This window comes from Hypanus sabinus, chromosome 15 (genome assembly GCF_030144855.1).
Source record: "Hypanus sabinus isolate sHypSab1 chromosome 15, sHypSab1.hap1, whole genome shotgun sequence".
NCBI classification, from domain to species: Eukaryota; Metazoa; Chordata; class Chondrichthyes; order Myliobatiformes; family Dasyatidae; genus Hypanus; species Hypanus sabinus.
The window spans coordinates 66950639-66957419 of NC_082720.1; positions in this window are offsets into that span (position 1 = coordinate 66950639).

Here is a 6781-nt window from a genome sequence, read left to right on the forward strand (position 1 = left end):
TTTTTTCTGATACCTCTGGCTGTATTTTCATGATCATATTATAAATGGTGGCTACTAAACCCTTCTTGTTTGATCGGATGATTTAAACCATTAGTATTCCAAGAAACAAAATTAATAATCTTATCCATATTGCCAATACTTATTACAATTAACATATAAGGTTAAACAAAAGATGACCTCATGAATCCGGAAGAGGGAAGTAAGTTCAAGGAGCAACCGGAAGTCATGGCACTGCAACCATTTTTGTAGTTTTGAGTCAGCCCATGAAGTAAAACTAAGCGTGAAACAAGCAAAAAGAAAAGTCCCCCTCCCTCCACCCTCAAAACCCCAGGAAAAAAGCCAAAAAGAGGCAAGCAGGCAATCTAATACTAATTTTACCCCCATGTCTCAAGATGGCAACTCAAACAAAAAAGTAAAGAAAAAGATACAAACCACCCATATTTTAAGAAAGGGTTAATATAACAAAGATCAAACTATAAAATTAGTGTTATATATATAAAAAACAAAAGGATTAAAAGAAAAAAAACTAAAACATTAAAACCCATAAATGGATAATATTAGGTTTTAAAATAGTATTTTAAAAGAAAGTCCTTAAACTTATTCAGACACATCCAAACGGAATTGACATATCCAAGCACTAAGGTCTTTTGGGGAAAAGAAATGACATCTTAGAAAAGTTTTTTATTTTAAAAAACCTTAATATTTAAGCATTAAAAATATAAAAAAATGTATATGAACTTAAAAGAAGAACCTAATGAGTTACTTTCAAAACTAACAAAATAATAATTAAAAAAATGAACTCAGGATACACCAAAAAAAAATGGACCTTTACCATTTGTAAGAAATACACTATTAGCCATCACACAAAAATCATCAAATTATAAAAGATCCAAATCTATAGGCTAATTGTTAGCATGAAAAAAAGAAAAGAAAATTTAATACAAATAGTAAAATTACAATACATTAGTCAGCTCGTAGTAAAAAGAAGTACTATTCTTCAAGGAATCTTTGAGCGTCCGCTGGAGATTTGAACAGCTGGTAAGTCCCATCTTGGAGAGTAACTCTCAATTGTGCTGGAAATAACAGCGCTTGTTTGTAGCCTTTCTGATGAATTTCCAACATATGGAGCCATCTTTTAGACAAAGCAAATATCAATGATGATCGTAACCATAACCTTTTCAATACATTAACATTGCCTTTGGCAATCTGACAAATCGTTCTTGATCTACTGTCTGGTCTAATGTGGAGGAAATTATTCGCATGACATTTAAGTTTAAGCCTTTCAGAGGTCATCGATCCAAATTATTGTTTATTCCTATTATAAAATTAGTTTTCAAGTTGCCTAAAGAAAATACATCTAACAAGCCAGTAACAGAATCCTTTCAGACTCATGTTCAGATTGCAACTTCTATATTTCAATGTTTTAAAATATTAGAAAGTTGTGATTAAGTGCAGATCACTGATGAAAAAATAAATAGAAGATCCAAGGAAGAATCATCCCCCTCAAATCTTCTTTATTACTAAAAACTATAACAACATGTTCTGCAGCTCGGCAAAATACTATTGTATCTATAAAAGGTAAAACCATCACCAGGTGTTTCAGTACAGGATGCTTAGAATAAAAAAAATCAACGAGTCATAAAGAAGAACATTATAAATGTTTATTTAAATATGGAAGCTATAAAGTGCATCTTAAACAAAACACAGAGGTTCACCCAGATCAAAACCTATATAAATCAGTAAATGATAAATTGTTTTATTATTGTCAGAAATACTCTTTTACACTGAACAACCTTGTTTTACATTCCATCCATACAGGTCATTTCATCACAGCATTAAATTGAAGTAGTATAAAGGCAAAATAATGTCACAGAAGCATAGACCACAATAACATAGAAACACGCTCTTTGGCCCATCTAGTCCATGCCAAGCACAACGCAGAATGCATTGTCAGAGTTACAGTGAAAGTGCACTGCAGTAAATTCACAGAGATTTAGAATTTAAAGTTCAAAGTTCAAATTTATTATCTAAGTGCTTATATGTTACCTTATACTATCCTGAGGTTCATTTTCTTGTAGGCATTCACAGTAGATACAAGTACAATAGAATCAATGAAAGACTACCACAAGCAAGGACAGACAAAAATAAAATGATATGCAAACTCAAAAAATACCTGTGACAAGGTGTGAAAATAGAAAAAAAGTAAACAAATAATAATTATTATGTAATAAACGATATTGAGTTGTAGGGTCCCTGAGAGTGAGTACATAGGTTATGGAATTCAGACTTTCAGGAATAGATTTACATTTTAATTTAGATATAAAAGAGCAGCATAGAAGCCATGAGCAGCTCTGTGGAGATCAGCTTGCAACAAGTTGCTGCACTCTGCTGAGGTGCTGCCTCTCGTGGGGCAAAAGAAGAAGAGGATGCACAAGAGCTCCAAGTAACACAGAAGTCTCCACTCTCTGCAGGATAGAGAATGGTTTTAGAATTGGAAAGGGTGTGCTTACGGAAAGCTTGGACACTAGGATCAATACTTGCAAACTGATGTCTCAGTGAACCAGGAGGAAAAACATTTCATTTCGTTCCTTTCCTTACTACATAGAAACAAGTGATTTGTTTCATAAGGTTACCAAATTTTTTGTAAATAATTTGCCATCCTCTATATTAATAATTTAAGATGATTCAGACAATAAGACTTTCTGGTATGCTAATAGTAAATTTAAGGTTAATGGTAAAATAACAAAGTGCATAATTTTCAATGACTCAATGGCTGTGGTTTCCTGAATATGACATGGATAAATAATATGTCTGCATACATTTCCATGCCTTGGGCGGATTGGCAATGGTAATTGTAATAGTTGATTTTAACTGATGGAAGATCAATATTCCTTAATGCTAATGAATGCCATATTGAACCTGGCTTCTTTCTATCCCATTTTCTTCCCGTTTCCTGTCCTTAGAGCCCATTTCTTTAAAAATTCATTCTCATGATATAGGTGTTCTCTTAAGGTCAGCACTTCCTTCTCACAATTAGTTGCACTGGTTTGCTCTAACTGTTTTCATCAGTAGGCCATTTCCAATTGACTGTGTGGTGGCTCATCTTCATGGTTTCCATCAGCATGTTTCTGCTTAAAAGGTCAACAGAAACATGGAGAGTCAATCCGTGGAAAGCAACTGGCGTGGATGTGTCCTATGTAGTAGATCAACTGGAGCAGGAATTTGCATTCATTTTTAACCTCTCCCTACTTCAATCTGAGGTTTACACCTCTTTAAGAAGATGACTATAATCCTGATACCTATGAAATACAAGATAAGGTGCCTTAATTACTGCCATCCAGTGACTCTGACATCCACCATCATGAAAGGCTTTGAGATGCTGGTTATGGCGCACATTAACTCTGGCTTCCTATATAACCTCAACCCACTGAAAGCTGCCTACAGCTGAAACATTTTTCTGTGGATACCATCTCCCTGGCCTTGCAGTCATCTCAGGGGCTTCTGAACAATAAAGACATCTACATTAGACTATAGTTCATTGATTGCTTTCTCTCTTCGGTGCTATGATTCCAAGCCGTCTCCTCGCCAAGCTCTAAGACTTGGGAGTGAACACTTCCCTGTGCAACTGGATTTCCTAACCAAAAGACCGTAGTCCATATGGATAGGCAGCAACAACACCACCACAATTATTCTAAGCACCAGTGCTCCGCAAGGTTGTGTTCTCAGCCCTCTGTGCTATGTACACTTATTACTGGCATGATCATATTCTATTCCAATTCCATCTACGAGATTGGAGATGATACCACCATAGTGGGCCAATTCTCAAATAATGACAACTATAGAGGAAGACAGAGTTTAGTAGCATGGTGTCATGACAATAATCTTCCCTTTAATGTCAGCAAAACAAAAGAGCTGGCCATTGACTTAAAAGAAGGGGTTGGTGCACATTCTCCTGTCCATATCAACAGTGTTGAATTTGAGAGAGTTAAAAAAAGTTTCCAGGAGTGAATAACACCTATTACTTGTCCTGGTCCATCTATGTAGGTCCCAAGCTAAGAAAGCTCATTAGCACCTCTACTTTCTCAGGGTGCTAACAAAATTTGACAGATTCCAGTCGGCCCTTACCAACGTCTATTGATGCATCATAGAAAACATCCTATCTGGGAGCAACACAGCTCATGGCCACAAGAAACTGCAGAAAGTTGTGGATGCAGCTCAGTACATCATGGAAACTAGCCTGCCCTCCATGGAATATACTTCTCTCTTCCTCAGAAAGTAGCCAGCATCATCAAAGAATACATACACATCGAACAGTCTCACTTCTCCCCTATCCAATCAGGCAGAAGAAAAAAGCACCAAGAGCACGTAATATCATAATCAAGAACAGATTCTACTCTGCTGTTATAAGATTATTGAATTGTTCCCTAGTACAGTAAGGTGAACTCTTCATCTCACAATCTACCTTATTATGACCTTGTATTGCATTTTCTTTGTAGCTGTTACACTTCATTCTGCATTCCGTTATTGCTTTACCTTGTACTACCTCAATGTATTGTGCAATCAATTAATCTGTATGAACAGTAGCAAAACAAACTTTTCACTGTACCTTGATACATGTGACAATATGTCCTTCAGCAAAAGGAATTTGCAGTCCTTACTCACTCTTGTTTATTTGAGACTGGTCAATATCAATGGTTCTTAGAAATGACACTACATTCTCTCCAGTTTGGGAGTAATCGGGGATAGCTTGTGATGTCGACACCCAAGAAGTACTTTCAGTGGCCATTTTATTAGGTACTACTTCAATAATGCAAATATTTAATCAGCCAATAATGTGGCAGCACCTCAATACATAAAAGCATGTAGACATGGTCAAGAAGTTCAGAGCAAACATCAGAATGAGGAACAAATGTGATCAAAGAGATTAACCGTGGATTGACTGTTAGTGCCAGATGGGGTGGCTTGAGTATCTCAGAACCTGCTGATCTCCTGGGATTTCCATGCACAACCATCTCTGGAGTTTACACAGAATGGTGCAAAAAACAAGTAACATGGTAGTTCTGTGGACAAAAAAAGTTTTGTTCGTGAGAGAGGTCAGAGGAGAATGGCCAATCTTCCTGCTGGCAGGAAGATTGCAGTAACTGAAACAACCATGTGTTACAATAGTGGTGTGCAGAAAGGCATCCCTGAACACACAATATGACAAACCTTGAAGAAGACCACAAATGCACAAAGTAAACCTGGAGTCCACTTTACTAGCTACCTCCTGAACTTTTAGTATTGATCTTTTAGTTTTATTTTTATTCATTTTTTTCTTTAATTGTGTTCATTTGGGTTTCTTGCTTTGTATCTAACTGTGAGCGAACAAAGTTGATAATTTGTACATTCTTTGTTAATAAGTGTACTTTGGATCTTTGAATCTTTGTATCGCTATGTCACACAATGATTCAGTCAGGTTTACCCACAATCTATACAGCTCTCAATCTTTTGGAAGTCATTTTATCTATGTGGTAGCTTAGCATCATTCACGCACTGGCTTTCTGATGATTCTGGAAACTGGTAGGTAAAAGCCACTCCAGAAATATTCAAGTCCATTTGATAAACCAGATACTCTGGACATTGTAAAGAGGACAAACAAAAACAAACAATATTATTTAGATTTCTTCAATAAAAAGTAAACTTCCAAAGAAGTTAATAGAGTTGTCTTGTCCATTTGCAAAATTCCATTCTATAATTATGGAAGTTGATGAAATGCAACTTTGGTGTAGCATGCCAGGTTTGAAAAGGTGCCAAAGGTTACGAGGAAAAGACAGAAGAATGGGGTTGAGAGCGACAAAAAATCAGCCATGATGGAATTGTGAAGCAGATTCGATAGGCCAAATGGCCTTATATATTCAGGTTTCATATATATCATTTGTATTTTCATGTACTCCAAGAAGGATATGCTGCAGGGGTCTCTAGAATTACTTATTTTGTTAGATTCCAAAAGTGTGTGCTTATTTGTTTATAAGTTGTCAAACATCAAACACCCAATGAGATTGAGGTAGAGAATTTCAGATTTATACCATTCTCTGCATTTGCAAGTGTCTACTATATTTATTTATGAGTGACACTAATGATTGTACCTTCTAGCTATGGACTCCCCAATCTACAGATATAACTTCTCTCTCTGTCAATCTCTCAATATCTTCAAATCATCAATCAATACATATCAGGCAAACTTTTATTCTTCCTGTTCCTTAGGCAGGAAGATTTTCCTTGAGGGAAAAATCCAGAGCTGGAGTCCCTAAGGCAGGACTACATTGGGTTCAATGCTGACTGGAAACTCCTGCAATGCTGTTGGTATCGAACGGTATCGGTCTCTGCCATTCCTTTGAACTCTGAACTCTGATGCCCCGAGCTGTAATAGCATTGCGCTAACTACTATGCTACCCGTATCTATTTTGTTGGTGATACATTGCGGAGTAAGCCCATCTGGCCCTTCGAGCTCTGATGCTCTGATGAGTGGAGAGGAGGAGATTGCTCTCCATATTGTACTGCCCAGGCTTAAGGATCTAGACAACTAGGATGCAATATCCATGGTCAGTTCTGTACAATGGAGACCCACACTCACTCACAAAGATAATGTACTGCTGATTTCTTTGTGGGATCATGAGTTTAATTGGATTATTACTGAATGTGTAATTTTATGATGTTGCCAATTTGGGCTTTTGTCATATAGGAGGGAGATTGAAAATCTGGCTGAGTGGTGACACAACAATAATCTCTCACTCAACATCAA